General features: G+C 36.5%; 1 protein-coding gene and 1 pseudogene across 1 annotated transcript in view; one reads left to right on the top strand and one right to left on the bottom strand.

Annotated features, from left to right (window-relative positions):
- Positions 1-22272, top strand: part of CNBD1 (cyclic nucleotide binding domain containing 1) — a 414652-nt gene that overhangs the window by 251615 nt on the left and 140765 nt on the right. The gene's annotated exons all lie outside the window — the stretch shown is intronic.
- LOC132352082 (ornithine decarboxylase-like) lies at positions 15406-16302 on the bottom strand (annotated as a pseudogene).

The following is a 22272-nucleotide window of genomic DNA, read 5'->3' as shown; positions in this document are numbered from 1 at the left end:
ATTGCAATACAAGCCTACCTCAAGAAACAGGAAACATCTCGAATAAACAACCTAACCTTGCACCTAAAGCAATTAGAGAAAGAAGAACAAAAAAACCCCAAAGCCAGCAGAAGGAAAGAAATCATAAAGATTAGGTCAGAAATAAATGAAAAAGAAATGAAGGGAACAATAGTAAAAATCAATGAAACTGAAAGATGGTTCTTTGAGAAGATAAACAAAATTGATAAAACATTAGCCAGACTCATCAAGAGAAAAAGGGAGAAGACTCAAATCAATAGAATTAGAAATGAAAAAGGAGAAGTAACCACTGACACTGCAGAAATACAAAAAATCATGAGAGATTACTACAAGCAACTCTATGCCAATAAAATGACATCCTGGAAGAAATGGACAGATTCTTAGAAATGCACAAACTGCTGAGACTGAACCAGGAAGAAATAGAAAATATGAACAGACCAATCACAAGCACTGAAATTGAAACTGTAATTAAAAACCTTCCAACAAACAAAAGCCCAGGACCAGATGGCTTCACAGGCGAATTCTATCAAACATTTAGAGAAGAGCTAACACCTATCCTTCTCAAACTCTTCCAAAATATTGCAGAGGGAGGAACACTCCCCAACTCATTCTACGAGGCCACCATCACCCTGATACCAAAACCAGACAAAGATGTCACAAAGAAAGAAAACTACAGGCCAATATCACTGATGAACATAGATGCAAAAATCCTCAACAAAATACTAGCAAACAAAAATCCAACAGCACATTAAAAGGATCATACACCATGATCAAGTGGGGTTTATCCCAGGAATGCAAGGATTCTTCAACATACGCAAATCAATCAATGTGATACACCATATTAACAAATTGAAGGAGAAAAACCATATGATCATCTCAAAAGATGCAGAGAAAGCTTTCAACAAAATTCAACACCCATTTATGATGAAAGCCCTGCAGAAAGTAGGCGTAGAGGGAACTTTCCTCAACATAATAAAGGCCATATATGACAAACCCACAGCCAACATCGTCCTCAATGGTGAAAAACTGAAACCATTTCCACTAAGATCAGGAACAAGACAAGGTTGCCCACTCTCACCACTATTATTCAACATAGTTTTGGAAGTGTTCGCCACAGCAATCAGAGAAGACAGAGAAATAAAAGGAATCCAAATCGGAAAAGAAGAAGTAAAGCTGTCACTATTTGCAGATGACATGATACTATACATAGAGAATCCTAAAGATGCTACCAGAAAACTCCTAGAGCTAATCAATGAATTTGGTAAAGTAGCAGGATACAAAATTAATGCACAGAAATCTCTTGCATTTCTATACACTAATGACGAAAAATCTGAAAGTGAAATTAAGAAAACACTCCCGTTTACCATTGCAACAAAAAGAATAAGATATCTAGGAATAAACCTACCTAAGGAGACAAAAGACCTGTATGCAGAAAATGATAAGACACTGATGAAAGAAATTAAAGATGATACAAATAGATGGAGAGATATACCATGTTCCTGGATTGGAAGAATCAACATTGTGAAAATGACTCTACTACCCAAAGCAATCTACAGATTCAATGCAATCCCTCTCAAACTACCACTGGCATTTTTCACAGAACTAGAACAAAAAATTTCACAATTTGTATGGAAACACAAAAGACCCCGAATAGCCAAAGCAATCTTGAGAATGAAAAATGGAGCTGGGGGAATCAGGCTCCCTCACTTCAGACTGTACTACGAAGCTACAGTAATCAAGACAGTATGGCACTGGTACAAAAACAGAAATATAGATCAATGGAACAGGATAGAAAGCCCAGAGATAAACCCACGCACATATGGTCACCTTATCTTTGATAAAGGAGGCAAGCATATACAGTGGAGAAAAGACAGCCTCTTCAATAAGTGGTGCTGGGAAAATTGGACAGATACATGTAAAAGTATGAAATTAGAACACTCCTTGACACCATGCACAAAAATAAACTCAAAATGGATTAAAGACCTAAGTGTAAGGGCAGACACTATCAAACTCTTAGAGGAAAACATAGGCAGAACACTCTATGACATACATCACAGCAAGATTCTTTTTGACCCAGCTCCCAGAGAAATGGAAATAAGAACACAAATAAACAAATGGGACCTAATGAAACTTAAAAGCTTTTGCACAGCAAAGGAAACCATAAACAAGACCAAAAGACAACCCTCAGAATGGGAGAAAATATTTGCAAATGAAGCAACTGACAAAGGATTAATCTCCAAGATTTACAAGCAGCTCATGCAGCTCAATAACAAAAAAACGAACAACCCAATCCAAAAATGGGCAGAAGACCTAAATAGACATTTCTCCAAAGAAGATATACAGATGGCCTACAGACACATGAAAGAATGCTCAACATCATTAATCATTAGAGAAATGCAAATCAAAACTACAATGAGATATCATCTCACACCGGTCAGAATGGCCATCATCAAAAAATCTAGAAACAATAAATGCTGGAGAGGGTGTAGAGGAAAGGGAACACTCTTGCACTGTTGGTGGGAATGTAAATTGATACAGCCACTATGGAGAACAGTATGTAGGTTCCTTAAATAACTGCAAATAGAACTACCATACGACCCAGCAATCCCACTACTGGGCATATACCCTGAGAAAACCATAGGTCAAAAAGAGTCATGTACCAAAATGTTCATTGCAGCTCTATTTACAATAGCCAGGACATGGAAGCTACCTAAATGTCCATTGACAGATGAATGGATAAAGAAGATGTGGCACATATATACAATGGAATATTACTCAGCCATAAAAAGAAATGAAATGGAGGTATTTGTAATGAGGTGGATGGAGTTAGAATCTGTCATACAGAGTGAAGTAAGTCAGAAAGAGAAAAACAAATACAGTATGCTAACACATATATATGGAATCTAAGGAAAAAAAAAAAAAAAAAAGGCCATGAAGAACCTAGTGGCAAGACGGGAATAAAGACACAGACCTACTAGAGAATGGACTTGAGGATATGGGGAGGGGGTGGGGTGAGATGTGACAGGGTAAGAGAGCGTCATGGACATATATACACCACCAAATGTAAAATAGATAACTAGTGGGAAGCAGCCGCATAGCACAGGGAGATCAGCTCGGTGCTTTGTGACCACCTAGAGGGGTGGGATGGGGAGGGTGGGAGGGAGGGAGATGCAAGAGGGAAGAGAAATGGGAACATATTGTATGTGTATAACTGATTCACTTTTTTATAAAGCAGAAACTAACACACCATTGTAAGGCAATTATACTTCAATAAAGATGTTTAAAAAAAAAAAAAAAGAAAAGAAAATGTAGTATATATACCGAATAGAATATTATTCAGTCTTAAAAAATAGAAAAATCCTGCCATATGTGACAACATGGATGAACTTGGTGAACATTAGGCTAAGTGAGATGGCCAAACACAGAAAGATAAATATTGCATTATCTCCCTTATGTGTGGAATCTAAAATAGTTGAACTCATAACAGAGACTAGAATGGTGTTTATCAGGGGTCGAGGGCTGGGCTGGTGGTGGAAATGAGATGTTGGTCAAAGGGTACAAAATTTTAGTTATAAGGTAAGCATGTTCTTGGGGGCCCAAAGTATAGCATGGTGACTATAGTTAATAATTTATCACATATTTGAAATTTACTAAGAGGTAGATCTCAAGTTTTCTCACAATGGACACAAAAATATGGTAACTATGTGAGGTAATGGAGATTTTAATTAGCTTGACTGAGGAAATGATTTCACCTTATATACATATATCCAAACATCCTACTGTACACCTTAAATATATGCAATTTTTATTATTAATCATACTTCAATAAAGCTGCGAAAAAAGTGTAGTATGGCTCCATCCTCATGACTTAAGCACCTTCCAAAGGCCTCATCTCTGACACCATCACATTGGGATTTAGAACTCCAACATGTGAAATTTGGGGGGACACAAACATTGAGACCATCGTAATGGTGTTAAGTGCCATAAAGAAAATTAAAATCAAGGAAAGGAAATATACAGTCTCTACCTACCACAGTCACATATGCCCAATGCATGGTCCCCTAGCCACATTGGAGGATGCTTATATTGAATACATTCCCTAGGTAATTACTAAGTATGAGGGAACCACTATGAGGTGGGGAAATACACAAATTACTGTTTATCATGTACTTTTCATATATATTTCTGTGCCCCATACACTCTCATTGTTTAAATTATCATAAATGTTTTTCTGCCCCTTTTAAATTAAATACCTTTGTTAATTTAGACTACATAAGTACGTATGAAAAACAGATTGTGGAAAGCTGTATTACAACGTATTAATAGTGGTTAACTTTGGTTGGGAGAGTGTGGGTCATATTCTGTATATCTTTTTGTACGTTGGAAATTTTCATCCAAGGTCATATTATTTTCACTTTAATAATTGGAATTTTTTTTTAATTTAAAGATTTATCTAACATCTTCATCATTATAATAATAGTTATTATTACAATAACTATTTCTAAAGCTTCAGTGAGTTCATTTTCTTTGTCTTATTTAAACCCTGAAAAATTAGGTTAGAGAAGTCAAGGTTAGAATATCAAAGACCTAGTACGTATATCAAAGAGTTGACAATAGCAGATTTAAATGTGTTTAATGTGAAGACTGACACCATCACATTTATTTTGAAAAAGAAAATCTGTGAGTTATATGCAGGGTGAATCGATGTGGGGAGAATCTGGAGTTGGCCATGGCATGGGTGGGTGGAGATATAAGTGTAATTACAGAAGGAAGGAATTATTAAGGTTTAGCTAAAGAAGAAGGCTAAGGAGACATTTTGGAAATTAGGATAACCAAAATTTCACTTAATTCACTATTTTGTATAGAACTAATCCTATATTACTTGTCAAGAAGGCTCCAGGTTGATAACTCTCAACCACCTTCCATACTAAATCGCCTATTCGCTATGTATTCCAAATACGTACACATAATTCCAGCCCCACATGGTTCTAACATTTCTATAGTGGGTTTTCAGATGAATTTTATTTCACAAATTTTCATTAATAAACGTATGTTACAGGAGAAAATAATAAAAAATAAGGTCTCAAGTTTAAATAAAGCAGTATATTTTTGCTTTGTGGGAACCGTTGTGGTTTCAGGAAACTGTGTCCTATTAGTTTTGCCCCCTTTAAGGTTTTTAACCTAACCATGTTCCTTATTTAAAATAATATCAAAACAATTTCCAATAAACACTAGATGAACGGATAATAAATATATTAATAGGATTTCCTTCACATTTGTTGAGGAGGGTATTCCATAGCTTTCCTGTATGTGGTCAATTTTGAAAAACAGTGGTTCAGGGTTATATGCTCACATATGTTTCTAACTTGACTGGTTAGCTATTTACTATTCAGCTTGTTGAAGGTCTGTCTAATTGGATAGAAAAGGTGTAGTCACTCACCACAACATAAAATATTGGAAGATGACATGGGCAAAGCATTTTACTAGTCCCTTGGGAAAGAAAATTGCTTGTCTGTAATTGTTTTGCTCTCTGAAGAAATATATCAGACTGCCATTTCCACATGGATTTTCTGGATATAGTGTGACCTACTATTTTAATGTCAATGGAAACAAGCCATTGCAGAGTTTCTCAGCCTTTTGTATGCTCTAGTTAACCTGAGGAAACTTTAAGCTATAATTTGTAGTGAAAGACTGCGGCATGACATGGAAGAAGTAGGGACTGATTTGTAAGTCATGTCCCAGCATACAGGTGACAAATTATAGACAGAAGCATTGGGAATAAGGAAAAAGAAAAGTAAAAGTAAAATATGCATCTATCACCTTACCTAAAAACAGACAGTGTAGTGGGACATTGATTAAATAAATGTCATAAAATTTCAGACTATTATCTGGAGCCTGGGTGAGAAGCATAACTAATTGTTCATTCATTTAATGACTAGTTGTTACTCACCTACAATGTATCAGATACTGTGCTAAGCAATGGAGACATATTAATGAGCAAGATAGACATGGTCCCTGCATTTACATAGAATATACAATTAAATAAGCAATTGCAATAACATATGTTGGAGATAGATAAACTGGACTTTGAGACGCGTACAAGGTCATCTTATCTCATTATGGGAGATCTTAGAAGGACTAAAATGCATGAAAAATAAATAAGGGGTTCAGTGGACAGAAGCTTTAGGGGGTTCCAGAAAGAGAGAACAGTATATGGGAAAGCCAGAGAGAAAAGAAACAGGGCTGAGCGGAATTAAGTTCAGGATGACTGGAATTTGGCACTGGGCAGGGGGTTGAGACAAGGGTTGTGTGCGAAGCAGGTAGCAGGCACAGAGCATCATGTTAAATTAGAACTGACACCCAAGTCCGAGTGCATTCTTCTTTCTACAGTGATTTAGCAAATGCCTAACATTTTAAGATACAAAGATAAAATATTTTCTAAACTCTAGTATCTTCAATTTGGTAAGATGGAAAATCAAATGAAACCAACAGTAATACAAAGTGAAAATTCATATGACTGTAAGAGTCTGAAGCTCTAAAGAAATACAGAAGTAGGAAAATAAGGAAGAAAGTCTAAGGACTGAAAAAGGTTAAAGAGGTGATTCTTGGATCTAGTCTTAAAGAGCTGTGGGGAGTTGGTTAAGGACCGGAAGCAGTGGGGACATCATGTCCAGTGGTTTAGAGACATGAGAGAACAAGATATATTCAGAACTGTGAGTGGAATGTTTTTACTACAGTAGCATTTTCCAAAGTATGCCTCAGAAAACATCCTGAAAGATGATCTGGTAACACGTGTATTGTCTATCCCCTTCCTGGAAAGTCACAATATCCATTAGCATATTAAAGGATCTGAAAATACCTACAGTGAAGAAAGCTCTTTATCTGATCCAGCACTTTGCAAAATTGCTTGATCACAGAATTTCCTCTATTACCATCCTTTTTTTTTTTTTTTTGGTTTATAACCTTTTATCAATCTATGAAACACACTTTGAAATTGATAGCAGAACTTACACTGAGTGACAGGGAGTGTCAGAGGATGAGGCTATAGGAGTAGCTGCTAGAGGTCAGATCACAAAGGCCTTGGTCTGCCAGACTCCTTGTTAGGGAAGAGCATACCTGATTTTTCTTCCAAGTGACAGGAGCTCCACCGGGTGACATACCCAGACTTACTAACTTACTCTACTCTAAGGAGGTTGTGTGGAACCACCTCTTTGAGAGGTAAATTTAGATATATTTAAATGGAAGTATTGGCATATCTTTACCATTCCTCCTCTTTTTAAACTTAATTTTTTTTCACTGTCATAAGATTTTTCACTGTGGCAAAGATCTATTTTCTTTACAAATTTTAAGTGCAAAACACAGTATTGTCAACTATAGAATCAATGCTATACAGCAGATATCTAAAAGCTAATTATCTTGCATAACTGAAATTTTATACCTATTGAAAAGCAACTCCCCATTTCCCCCTCCCCTCGGCCCCGAGAAACCACCATTCTACTCTCTGTTTTTATGTGTTTGACTATTTTAGATAACTCATATAAGTGGTATCATGCAGTATATCCTTCAATGAGTGGTTTATTTCACTTAGCATAATGTCCTCAAGATTAATCCATATTGCCAAATATGGCAGTATTTTCTTCCTTTTTTCAGGGCTAATATGTATACTACATATTTTCATTTGATATGTATACTACATTTTCTTTATCCATTCACCCATTGATGGATAATAAGTTGCTTCCACATCTTGGCTACTGTGAATAATTCTGGGAACATGGGAAGGCAGATATCTCTTTGAGACAGTTATTTCATTTGTTTTGGATAAATATCCATAATTAGGATTGCTGGATCATATGGTATTACTATTTTTAATCTTTTGGGGAAACTCCATACTGTTTTCCATAGTGACTGCACCATTTAAATTTCCACCAACAGTGCACAATTTCTCTACATCCTCATCAACACCTGTCATTTCTTTTTTTGTTGTTGTTGTTTTGTTTTGTTTTGTTGGTAACAGCCATCCTAACAAGTGTGAGGTGACATCTCATTGTGGTTTTGATTTACATTTCTCTGATGATTAGTCATGTTGAGTATCTTTTCATGTGACTGTTGACCATTTGTATATCTTCTTTGAGAAATGCCTATTCAAGTCCTCTGCCCATTTTTAAAAATTGTGTCATTTATTTTTTTACTATTAAGTTGGAGGGGTTCCTCGTGTGTTTTGGTTATTAACCTTTTCTCAGGTATATAGTTTGCAAATATTTTCTCCCATTCCATAGGTTGCCTTTTTATTGTGTTCATCATTCTTTGCTTTGTAGAAGCTTTTTGATTTGATGCGGTCCCACTAATCTATTTTTTGTTTTTGTTGCCTATGCTTTTGGTGTCATATCCAAGAAGTCATTGCCAGACTAATATCTGGCATAAAGACAGACATATAGACCAATGCAACAGAATAGAGAGCCCAAAAATAAACTCAGGTGTACATCACCAGTCAACAAGGGAACCAAGAATACTCAAAGGATAGTCTCTTCAACATATATTGTTGGGACAACTGGATATCCACATCCAAAAGAATGAAATTGTATACTTATATTAAACCATACACAAAAATCAACTCAAAATGGATTAAAGACTTAAACATAAGACCTGAAACTGTAAAACTCCTAGGGGAAACCATTGTTCCTCTTGAAGTGTACTGCCAGCAGGGAGCACCTTCTCCAGGGTGGGAAGACTTGCTCTAGTTTAGCCTGGGGCTGGGAGGGTAAATTTTCTGATTATAGGATTCAAGGTTAAGAGACACACTTGACTGCTAGTATAAACTATATATTCATCATAGCTTCATCAGTAATAAAGGAGGTGTTTTAGTTACCTATTTCTCATTCTTGTATTTTATTTCTTATTATCTTTCCAATTTGGCAGGTAAGAAGGTGATATTTATTGTCTTCCAAGAGATCCAGACATTAAAGAATTTGATCTCTATTCTGTAGGTAATTGGGAGTCACTGAAGTATTTTACCAGTGAGTAACATGGTCAGATTTGCATTTGGCAGCTTTAGTGGCAGTGTAGAAGATATGCTGAAGGGGGCACACATGGAAGCTGAAAAACCAATTAAAAAAGATGGCAGGAATCCAGGCAAGAAATGGTCAGATCTTGAACTACACCAATGGCAGTGGTAATATGGATAAGGAGATATAGACATGGAATATACTTAGAAAGTTCAATCAACAGGAGACATTATGTGTGTGATGTAAAAGAGAGAAAATCTAGGACAACTCACAGATTTTTGAATGGAGGTGAATTATATTTGGTTTGATGAAAATGTAAAACTCTATTTCCAGCACACTGAGCTGCGCATGCTTTAGAAACATCCAAGTAGAGATGTACAGTTGTTACATATATATTTTTCTGAAGTTCAGAGACATTTATAGTCTAGAAATGCACACGTGGAAGCTGTTCATATTTAGTGGTACTTGGAGTCATAGTGTCAGTCACTCTTAAGGAGACCGTGTGGGTAACAGTCCTACTCAGTATCAATACTTAACACTTGTTATGTGCCCAGTGTGTACCAGCACTATGTTAAATACTTTGCACACATGGTCTCATTTAATCCTCATGATAGCTCTTTAAGGTGAATAATATTACCATTATTTTACAAATGAAACTGAAGAGTTTCCACTTGTTTTGCAACTAATAATTTGTTTGCTTCATAATTATTCCCATGATAGTTTAAATGTATCTGATAAAATACACTTGAAATCAGACACATAGATATGTCTTTGTGGTTTGCTATTGAAATTATTTTTTGCAGGGGTATATATATTCAAAGAATGTTGCTGTGTAATGCCTTTTAAATTTAATTTTAATCAGGGTTGGGGTTTTTCAGTCTGTTATGGGAATAAAGAATAGAAAATCATGGTGCTGTCATTCTCTTTTTGTTTCTCTATCAAAGGTCAAATTCAGAAGCATACTGCTATAGCAATTATGAGTCAGAAACGCAGTTCCCTGCTAGAATTCTAGTCAGGAAGTAAGTAAAAAAAGGAAGAATATACTTATTTTCTACATGCATTTGGGGGAAGGAAGTGGTCCAAGATCTAGAATTTGATGAAAATCACTTACTTTGAAGTCTAAGGTACAGAGCTAAATGAGTTTGTGGCCCCTTGCATAGGGGGAGTTATTTGGATAGTAAAGCTTAGAGAAAGCCTCTGTATCCATGAGTTTTAATGGCAGATGTACCAGCAGATGAACATTATCTTAAAAATCAATCCACTTCAAAAAGCAAGTTAATGTTGCAGAGTTATCAGCAATTGTTTATGTATCATTTGATTTCTGAGCTTTAAAGTTGATTAACAATAGTATTTCTTTTCTAATCAGTTTTTTTATTATTGGTCTGTCTGGCTGGCTTTGAATAATTTATGCAAAAATAATTCTTTTCTGTGTACATATATATACATTCCGAAAAATCTGAAAATAGAAAAATAAATATGGAGCTTACCTAGTGGGAAACAACATGGAAGAAAAACCTTAACACAAGTTGGTGACTTGATGTCAGCTGTAATTGCAGAATGCAGGCCAAAAGTAACAGTGATAAGGTGACCATCTTGGTCAAAGTTAAGAGATACATTGGTACCCCACATTATGGCTGCACTGTTACCTGGAATCATTGATAACTGACTACATATAGAGATACAGTTGATTTCTTTTGCATTCTGCAGCATGCAGTAGAGAGTGCTTTGGCTGACATAAAAAAAAAAAAAAATTATTGATGTTCTTCTCTTGTCCTTCCCCATCTCCTTTTTGAAGTGCCTATACACAGGGAGCTTTGCCTGGAGGCTTGAATAGACTCCCAGTGCCAGTCTTCCTCTTAACCAAGCTCAGGCAGGTCAGAGGGATTTCAACACCCTGAGGGTTTGGTTGTAATTTTGGAGTCTGTATAACTGATATATTTTCATTCCTAGCACATTTGTCTATTTTTCCTTTTACTGTGCAGTCTATTTGATTTTTGAAATCCAAAAAAAAGAAAAAGAAAAAAAAAGTTTGACTTGGGTAAATAGCTGTGATTTCTCTATTTAATACAACTCATAAAGTTGGAGTAAACTGAAGCTGGCCATACAGTCTCCTTGTCAGTAGCACGGGCTTTTGAATCAGGCAGATGGATTCAGGATTCACTAATTATTGCATAATATGACTATAAGCAAGTTACTAAACTTCTGATACTTTTTTGTTTTTTAAGTTCTAAAATTGGGTTAATTCTGTGTAATAGGTTTTTTTTTTTTTAACTTTTCTTTAATGGAGTATAATTGCTTTACAATGTTGTGTTAGTTTCTGCTGTACAATGAAGTGAGTCAGCTATATGTATACATATATTCCCTTCCTCTTGGACCTCCCTCCCACCCCCCTACCTCACCCATCTAGGTTGTCACAGAACACTGAGCTAAGCTTCCTGTGCTTTATAGCATGTTCCCACTAGCTACCTATTTTACGTATGGTACTGTATATATATCATTCTTAGTCTCCCAGTTTGTCCAACCCTCTCCTCTCCCACTGTGTCCACATGTCCTTTCTCTCTGTCTGTGTCTCTATTCCTGCCTTGCAAATATGTTCATCTGTACCATTTTTCTAGATTCCACATATATGTGTTAATATACAATATTTGTTTTTCCTCTTTCTGGCTTACTTCACTCTGTATGACAGACTCTTGGTCTAACCACATCTCTACAAATGACCCAATTTCATTCCTTTTTATGGCTGAGTAATATTCCATTGTATATAGGTACCACATCTTCTTTATCTGTTCATCTGTCAATGGACATTTAGGTTGTTTCCATGTCCTGGCTATTGTAAATAGTGCTGCAACGAATATTGGGGTACATGTATCCTTTTGAATTATGGTTTTCTCAGAGTATATGCCTAGTAATTGGATTGCTGGGTCATATGGTACTATTTTTAGTTTTTTAAGGAACCTCCATACTGTTCTCCATAGAGGTTGTATCAATTTACATTCTCACCAACAGTGCAAGACGGTTCCCTTTTCTCCACACCCTCTCCAGCATGTACTGTTTGTAGATTTTTTGATGATGGCCATTCTGACTGGTGTGAGGTGATACCTCATTGTAGTTTTGATTTGCATTTCTCTAATAATCAGTGATGTTGAACATCCTTTCTTGTGCCCCTTGGCCATCTGTATGTCCTCCTTGGAGAGATGTCTATTTAGGTCTTCTGCCCATTTTTTGATTGGGTTGTTTTATTGATATTGAACTCCATGAGCTGTTTATATATTTTGTAGATTAATCCTTTGTCTGTTGCTTCACTGGCAAATATTTTCTCCCATTCTGAGTGTTGTCTTTTCATCTTGTTTATGGTTTCCTTGGCTGTGCAAAAGCTTTTAAGTTTAATTAGGTCCCATTTCTTTATTTTTGTTTTTATTTTCATTACTAAATGTAATGAGTTATTGTGTGCAAAGTGCTTAGGACAGAGTCTGATCCTCAAGAGGTAAACAGAGTGTGCCTAGAGCATTATCCATTTGGCCTTAGGTTTGATCTCTCTTGAGTCAAACTGCCTGGCATAAAATATAGACTCCACACTTTAGCAGCTTTGACCTTGGATAAGTTACATAACACCTCTCTGGCTCAATTTCCCCTTTTCCTAAGAGCGGTTCATAATAGGATCTAGTCTTTAGGTTCATGAGAAGATTAAATGAGTAAAGCTCTTAGAATGGCTCTAAACACATGTGGAACCCTCAATAAATGTTTTTGGTAAAATGGATTATATTATATATCAAAATTGCCATCACTGTGTGGTGCTGTCAAAGATATCATGGGAAACCGTAATGAGAGCTTGATTTTTTATCCAATGAAGTTTATACTCAATAGCAAGTTATGTTAGTTATCAAGATAAATTGGAGAGTTGGGGGTCTGTCCAAAGACAGAGCTGTCTGCAGTCATACAGCAAAGTAATGAATACTCTGGTACTGTATTTAAATACATTTTACTCTGAGTCTAGTGCTTAGTCTAAACAGTTCATAGTACTACATGAAGATGGTCAGCATAATATCAATATAAGGGTTTACATTAAACACACTTTCTGGAGTTAAAGGGAGTGAACAAGAACTAAAGCAGAAGCATTCCTTAACAAACACTTTTCATTGTTATGCAAGTTACATTATGCAGAAAATAACATATCTCATTTTTCACGCAGTTTAATAGTCTGCCAGTTATCATTTGGCAGATCAAACTATAAATCTTTTACACAATTTGAGGAGGCTTATGGCATCCATTACTTCTTTCAATTATTTAAAAAGCTTCTAGTAATCTTTTTTCCTTTGTAGTTAACAAGCTGCCAAACTCTAAGTTTTACAGTAGAAACTGAGTGTATCATTTTACTTGTATTTCAATAGATGTTTATTTGCATTAGATTATGAAAGATTAGTGCTGAATTCCAAATAAGTATAGAATCAGGTTTTATCCGTACTTGCCAAAATCCTTTCCAGTTCATGATCTTTCAAACTATATCTTATAAGCACAAGTGGCCTTTGTTGATTTAAATGAAACATAAGAATATTTTTTAGTTTAGTCCCAAAGCTGTACATTTAAAAAAAACCCTCATATAAGTTCTATAAATTTTCATAGGAAATAAAAATATGTACTGATTCAGAAATTATTCTTCTAGTCTCTATAGGAAGTGGAATTAAAGCAGTCTCAACTGATGAAATGCAGCATGGTGCAGAGGGTGGCAGGGCTCTTGGCTGTGGCTCTTCTGTCCTTGTGGCTTTGTGAGGCAGGAGTAGGATGGTAATTGAAGGACTTCTCACTTCTATGTCTGCCTTCTTCTTGGGTATGTGACAAATTTCTGTCATGCCTTTTGAGGTTGTGTTGCTGGGTGACTATCTTTTTCATCTGTCATAGTGTGGAAGTTGCTCTCATGGAAACAGTTTCTGATGACATCTGAAGAGTACCTCTGCAAATAACCCAAGACAGTTTCTCCATTTCTTCAAAGCATCATGGCTGTGCCAAGGCCACTGGTTCTTAGTTCTGTATTTTTGCTTCCCAAATTACTTATGCACTTACTTCTGGCTATTGGAGCCTCCTATGATCAAGGCACTGCACTAGGATACCCTTATTCCAACAAATGGCATAATAGCACTTATAAATAAAAGTGAGTGCCTATATTTTTAATATGTCAAAAAAAACCCATATATACATCGAACACAAACAACAAGGGAACTCTTCTCCATGCTTTGGGCTCAAGAGAGTAGTGTGCTAAGTGAAATAAGTCAGACAGAGAAAGACAAATACCATCTGATCTATCTTATATGTGAAATAAAAAATAACAAAACAAAATAAAAAACCAAGCTCATAGATAAAGACAACAGATTGGTGTTTGCTGGAGGCAAGAGGTGGGGGTAGGAGAAATGAGTGAAGGGGATCAAAAGTTTAAAAAAAAGAGAAAAATCAACATTGATTCACAAGTACATTCACAATTAAAAATGCATGGGCTAATAAATACATTATAAAAAAGGTTAACCTAACTGGTAATAAAAAAGAGAAATTAAAAAAATGAGATACTAGAGTGTCTGGATCAAGAAGGTGGAGTAGGAAGATCCTGAGCTCACGTTATCCCAAGAACTTACGGAAACTACAACTACATATAGAACAACTATCTCTGAGAACAACCTGAAGACTAGCAGGACAGATTTCCTCCAATTAAGGACCTGCAGAAGTCTCCCGAAGAGCAAGGGGTCTAGCCCCATGTTGGGCTCCCTACCAGGGGAGACTTGCACTGGAAGATGAGCCCCCATACTTCTGCCTTTGAAAAATATAGGGCTTATATTTGGGAGAGCCTGAGGGTTGTGGGAAGCCAAGACTCTACTCTTGAAGGGCTCACACACAAACTTACTTGCTCCAAGTCCCAGCACAGGGGCAACAGCTTGAAAAAACATCCAGGTCATATAAGAAGGAGATTCATTTGCTAATTTTAGGGAGTGTGCCAGAAGGGCAGGGATCTGGTGGGACTTTCTCCATGGACAAATATGCTGGCAGGCTCCATTTTTTTGGAACAGTCCTTCTGCCTAGCTTGCCTGGTGCTGGTGGGTACCATTTCTCTCACTCTTCATCAACCTAACACCATGTGCTCTTTCCCGGCATTCCCCTGAGGACTCCCCCACCCAAACCACCCACCCTGGCCAGTTCCTCCTAAGTGACTCCCCCCAACCTGGCAGGCCACCCTGGTCAGGACTAGTGCCTCTTCAAAGTGGCTTCTGCTCCAGGGAGCCAGCCTTGCTCCACATGGTGGGTAACCTCTGCCAGCACTGGTCTCCCTCCAAAGTAGCTCCCACTCTGGCCAACCCCCGACACCAGCGTTCCTGTGACAAATGTCATCAGGCCTTGCAGCCAGTCATTCAGGGCCCAGCCCTGCATTATCAGCACACCTGCAGCAGTTACAGCCAGGTCTCATAGACAGCTGGCTGGGGGCTAGTCCCTCCCACCAGCATAACAGCAGTAGTTGAGGCTGGGCTTTGTAGCCAATCCCACCCACCAGCATGCCTGAAGGAATCAGCTCAAACACAACATCCTCAGATCCGGAAAAGCTACCACCAACATCAAGCAAATACATGTGGAAATAAACCTCAGCTACCATGTCAAAGACACAGCAGGCATCAGAGACGGCTTGCATGAAAGTCTCAGGATCAGTACAGACATTTTCCATGTGGAAGCTGACACCAATGAAGTCAATATTTAGCTCTTTTGTCCATTCCAAAAGGAGCCTGCTAATTTTGACTCTGGTGCCAAATTTCACACTGAGGTGACAGACTGCTTTGGAATCATCAGTGGCAACACACAAAACCAACTTTGCCTTTGGATGTGCCCTGGCAACTTTCATCAACTCAACTTCACTATCAAAAGTCATCATCTGGATTCCATTATCAGCAACATACTTAATCTGAGACACTTGTTTACAAGAATTCGCATGTCTCTGGAGGCACCCTGAGACTCAGCACCAATTGTATTTCGGTCATGCAGGCACAGTCAAATCCTGTTCTGATGGAAGCTAAGGTCTTCACTGTGGTTCTGCTATCATTGCATTTGACTGCATAAAAGGGGATGACCACAGGAAGAGCTTTTAACAATCTCAGTTATTTCTTTAGAATGTCTCCCAGGTCTACAACATAGAAGGCAGTCTTATTATCAGAACGAGAAATTTCATTAATTTTTTTTTGGTCCAGAATGTCCTTGCAGTAAAGCCTTTATTCAGGAAATGGCAGTCAAACTGTTCATTACCAAAGTTGTTCATAGTTTCTTGATGTCTTTCTGAAACACAACGAAACAGAAAATTAAGACATGGATATTAAAGAAATTGTTGCCAGCTTTTTACCAAAAGCAGTTCTCCAGGAATTTCAAGTCCCACTGAAAATGCGTGTGCCCTCAGTACAGCAGTGGAAGTGTTCTGATAAACACAGAATTTGCTGTTCACCTTAGAATGCGTGGGTATTACAGGCTGGCCCCATGGAGATGTCACTTTCTAGTATGCAGGACCACAGGCTGCCCCACTGCTGTTCCCATTGTCCCCATCAGCTACCCTTCCAGCCACTGGCCGCTTTGCTCCCTCCCACAGAGGATTGCCGGCCCAAGGTTGTGCTGGAGTGCTGGCAGAGGGGTCATGGTGGTGGAAGCTGAGGGGATTGACCTTAAAGGGACTTCTTTAAATGGAAAAGAAAAGGCCATAGCTGGAAACAAGAAACTTATGAAAGAAAAAAATCTCACGATAAAAGCAAACATACAGCAAAGGTAGTGGATCAAACATCTATAAAATTAGCATGAAGGTTAAAAGACAAGTACAGTGAAATCATTTATCCCTAAAATAGTTGAGTCACACAAAATAAAAAGCTGTAAAATATGACATCAAAAGCATTAAATGATGGAGGGGCAGTAGAAATGTGCTGCTTTGAGAATGCACACAAATTTAAGTCACTATCAACTTAAAATAGACTGCTATATACATAGGTTGTTACGTATGACCTTCATGGTAACCACAAAACAAAAAACTATAACAGATATACAAAAAATAAAGAAAAAGAAATGTAGACATAACACTAAAGAAAGTCATCAAATCACAAGGGAAGATAAAAAGAGAAGCAGAAAGGAACAGAGAAGAGCTACAAAAACAATCAGAACACAAGTAACAAAATGTAAATAATTACATACCTATCAACATTTATTTTTTAAATATTTTATTATTTTTGCAGTTGTCACCTTTTATTTATTTTTATTTTTATTTTTTTTAACATCTTTATTGGGGTATAATTGCTTTACAATGGTCTGTTAGTTTCTGCTTTATAACAAAGCAAATCAGCTATACATATACATATACTTTATACATTTACTTTAAATGTAAATGGACTAAATGTTCCAATCAAAAGACAGGGTGGATGAATGGATAAAAAAATAAGATAATTAACTTTTGTCATTTTGAAGTATTTCTATATTTCAAGTTATTTTTATGCAAATAGTATTATAAAAATTCATTTCCAAATGCTACTTAAAAGAACAAACCCTTATGTGTTTTAATTTTATACAAAGTTTTTATATTTTTCTGAAACATGGTATTAAAATATGTAAATATATTGTTTATCATAGGTATAAACAACAGAAGGAAGGAAAAAGTACAAAGAGCCTTCTATAATACATTTTTCTTCAGCTCTAGCTTGTAATACTAACTTTATCATAAAACAATGCCCTTAGCACCATCTAACAAGTCACCAAATCCTGTCTGACTTTTCTTTGTAGTATCGTTTATTATTTATGCACATTCACCTAATTTCTTTGCTATCATGTATGATGAAACTATTATAAATGAATTTATGTCCACTTTTTTATTTCCTAAATATAACTTTCTACAGGTAAAATTTCCAAGTAAAATGTTATGAACTTGTAAAACAAAATTAGTTTTTAGCCATTGGGAGATTACAAAAACAAATAAACCGTGACCTTTCTCTGAACTCTACATTCATGTACTGAGCCATCTTTTTGGTATCTTCTACTTACCATACCCAAAATATAATTCTCAGTTTCCTTTGCCCACCTGCCTCATTCCCAATGACTCTAAAGCTGTTTCTTTTCCATTTCCTTCTCTCTCCATAAATCAGACAAGGATTCATTGAAGTGACAAGCGTAGGCATTATACTTAATACTTTCTATCCCTTTTACACCTGAATATCAGTAAGTCTTTTCAGGGTTAACTCCAAAATATACCTTGGTGTTGTCTGCATCATTCCCTTCACACTGACGTCAATCTCTGAGCAAGTCACCATAACTTCCCACTTGGGTACTGTGATAGCCTCCTTTGTAGGTTCTCAGCGTCCACTACTTCTGCCTTCCAGTCTGGTATTTACATAGCTGCTGGAATACTCTTTTCAAAACACAAACTGAAGTTCATTTGTTCTCCAGTTAAATCGGCTTACTGATTTACCATTGCTCTTCTAATAGCATCTAAACTCAAACAAACAAACAAAAAACTAAACTCCTTAGCAAGTCCACAGGTACCTTGGGGGATCTGGCCCTGCCCATTCTTCCCAAAGTCCAGACTTCTCATTGTTCTCTGGCTATACAAATCTCTGGTCAGCTTCTCTTTTCTCCCTCAGGATTTCTGATCTTTGCACATGTGCTTATTTCTATTTGGACAGTTCTTTTCCAACTATTCTTGTCACAAAAATATATGGTTGGCTCCTCCTCATACTTCTGTTTACCCTTAAATATTCTTCTCTGAGAGAAGCTTCCCATGAACAACCAGTGTCAAGAGCTCTGCATCCTCACCACACACACAAAACATTTTTCCTTTTTCAACAGAGTATATAATTATGCATTTAATGTTTATTTTTTAATACTAAGTGAATTACAGCTCATGCTCAGTCTGTCATTCTGAACAAAGACCTCAAATTCATTTTTGAAACTCAAATGCAGTTGCTGCTATGTGATCTTATAAAATATTTAAAATTTTTGGTCATAGAAATAATATATATTAATTGTGAAAAAATTCAACATTTACTTGGAAAACATTTACCTTAATTCCCACAACTTTGATGTCATCACTGTTAACATTTTTGTGACCATCATTTCAAGTATCTCTTCAATACCATATTCAAACACATTTACACTTATATAAATGAAATCATAACATGCATGCTCTGTATGGACATTTATTTTAAAATGTCATTTAGAAATTTGACTTATTTCCACCTTTCCTTCCTCCTTTTCTCTTCAAATATAACTTGTTAAAATGTTACACATTGTTGTATAGATATGTGTATGATCACAATGATTTATTATCATTAATTTTACAATATTAGCATAATACTGATATACTTTGAATTGTTTTTCTCAGTTACGTACTATATCATGGAAATGCTGCCAGGTTTATGGTTATAGAGTTAATTCTTTGTAATGTATCTATAGTATTTCTAACAATAATCTCCAAGTTGAGAGACATCTTCTCTAAATTATGCTGCAGTAATCATCCTTGTGATGTTGCTTAAGTTGTGAAGTTAAGATTTAGATTTAGAAGTGTGACATAAGAACTCATTAGCTTAATATGCTATGGTGTAATAGAACATGCACTTTTTGTTGTTGAGGTAGATTATTTCAATCTATAGTTACAGCTTTTCAGTCATCTTTTTTCAGTGATACTTATAAATGTACCTGGAGATAGGGCTGGGATTAAGATGAGGTGCCAGATTGAAGGGCGTGTACCAAAAATCTCAGTAAACAAGATAAAATATTTTTAATGAAGTATTTTTTTTTTAAACATCTTTATTGAAGTATAATTGCCTTACAATGGTGTGTTAGCTTCTGCTTTATAACAAAGTTAATCAGTTATACATATACAATATGTTCCCATTTCTCTTCCCTCTTGCATCTCCCTCCCTCCCACCCTCCCCAACCCACCCCTCTAGGTGGTCACAAAGCACCGAGCTGATCTCCCTGTGCTATGCGGCTGCTTCCCACTAGCTATCTATTTTACATTTGGTAGCGTATATATGTCCATGACACTCTCTCACCCTGTCACATCTCACCCCACCCCCTCCCCATATCCTCAAGTCCATTCTCTAGTAGGTCTGTGTCTTTATTCCCGTCTTGCCACTAGGTTCTTCATGGCCTTTTTTTTTTTTTTTTTTTTTCCTTAGATTCCGTATATATGTGTTAGCATACTGTATTTGTTTTTCTCTTTCTGACTTACTTCACTCTGTATGACAGACTCTAACTCCATCCACCTCATTACAAATACCTTCATTTCATTTCTTTTTATGGCTGAGTAATATTCCATTGTATATATGTGCCACATCTTCTTTATCCATTCATCTGTCGATGGACATTTAGGTTGCTTCCATGTCCTGGCTATTGTAAATAGAGCTGCAATGAACATTTTGGTACATGACTCTTTTTGAACTATGGTTTTCTCAGGGTATATGCCCAGTAGTGGGATTGCTGGATCGTATGGTAGTTCTATTTGTAGTTTTTTAAGGAACCTCCATACTGTTCTCCATAGTGGCTGTATCAATTTACATTCCCACCAACAGTGCAAGAGAGTTCCCTTTCCTCCACACCCTCTCCAGCATTTACTGCTTCTAGATTTTTTGATGATGGCCATTCTGACCGGTGTGAGATGATATCTCATTGTAGTTTTGATTTGCATTTCTCTAATGATTAATGATGTTGAGCATTCCTTCATGTGTCTGTAGGCCATCTGTATATCTTCTTTGGAGAAATGTCTATTTAGGTCTTCTGCCCATTTTTGGATTGGGTTGTTCGTTTTTTTGTTGTTGAGCTGCATGAGCTGCTTGTAAATCTTGGAGATTAATCCTTTGTCAGTTGCTTCATTTGCAAATATTTTCTCCCATTCTGAGGGTTGTCTTTTGGTCTTGTTTATGGTTTCCTTTGCTGTGCAAAAGCTTTTAAGTTTCATTAGGTCCCATTTGTTTATTTGTGTTCTTATTTCCATTTCTCTGGGAGCTGGGTCAAAAAGAATCTTGCTGTGATGTATGTCATAGAGTGTTCTGCCTATGTTTTCCTCTAAGAGTTTGATAGTGTCTGGTCTTACACTTAGGTCTTTAATGCATTTGGAGTTTATTTTTGTGCATGGTGTCAGGGAGTGTTCTAATTTCATACTTTTACATGTATCTGTCCAATTTTCCCAGCACCACTTATTGAAGAGGCTGTCTTTTCTCCACTGTATATGCTTGCCTCCTTTATCAAAGATAAGTTGACCATATGTGCGTGGGTTTATCTCTGGGCTTTCTATCCTGTTCCATTGATCTATATTTCTGTTTTTGTGCCAGTACCAAACTGTCTTGATTACTGTAGCTTTGTAATATAGTCTGAAGTCAGGGAGCCTGATTCCCCCAGCTCCATTTTTCATTCTCAAGATTGCTTTGGCTATTCGGGGTCTTTTGTGTTTCCATACAAATTGTGAAATTTTTTGTTCTAGTTCTGTGAAAAATGCCAGTGGTAGTTTGATAGGGATTGCATTGAATCTGTAGATTGCTTTGGGTAGTAGAGTCATTTTCACAATGTTGATTCTTCCAATCCAGGAACATGGTATATCTTTCCATATATTTGTATCATCTTTAATTTCTTTCATCAGTGTCTTATAATTTTCTGCATACAGGTCTTTTGTCTCCTTAGGTAGGTTTATTCCTAGATATTTTATTCTTTTTGTTGCAATGGTAAACGGGAGTGTTTTCTTAATTTCATTTTCAGATTTTTCGTCATTAGTGTATAGAAATGCAAGAGATTTCTGTGCATTAATTTTGTATCCTGCTACTTTACCAAATTCATTGATTAGCTCTAGGAGTTTTCTGGTAGCATCTTTAGGATTCTCTATGTATAGTATCATGTCATCTGCAAACAGTGACAGCTTTACTTCTTCTTTTCCGATTTGGATTCCTTTTATTTCTTTGTCTTCTCTGATTGCTGTGGCGAACACTTCCAAAACTATGTTGAATAATAGTGGTGAGAGTGGGCAACCTTGTCTTGTTCCTGATCTTAGTGGAAATGGTTTCAGTTTTTCACCATTGAGGACAATGTTGGCTGTGGGTTTGTCATATATGGCCTTTATTATGTTGAGGAAAGTTCCCTCTATGCCTACTTTCTGCAGGGCTTTTATGATAAATGGGTGTTGAATTTTGTCGAAAGCTTTCTCTGCATCTATTGAGATGATCATATGGTTTTTCTCCTTCAATTTGTTAATATGGTGTATCACATTGATTGA

The sequence above is a fragment of the Balaenoptera ricei genome, chromosome 17, assembly GCF_028023285.1.
Source record: "Balaenoptera ricei isolate mBalRic1 chromosome 17, mBalRic1.hap2, whole genome shotgun sequence".
Classification (NCBI taxonomy): Eukaryota; Metazoa; Chordata; class Mammalia; order Artiodactyla; family Balaenopteridae; genus Balaenoptera; species Balaenoptera ricei.
This window is presented reverse-complemented; position numbering and strand designations above follow the sequence as displayed.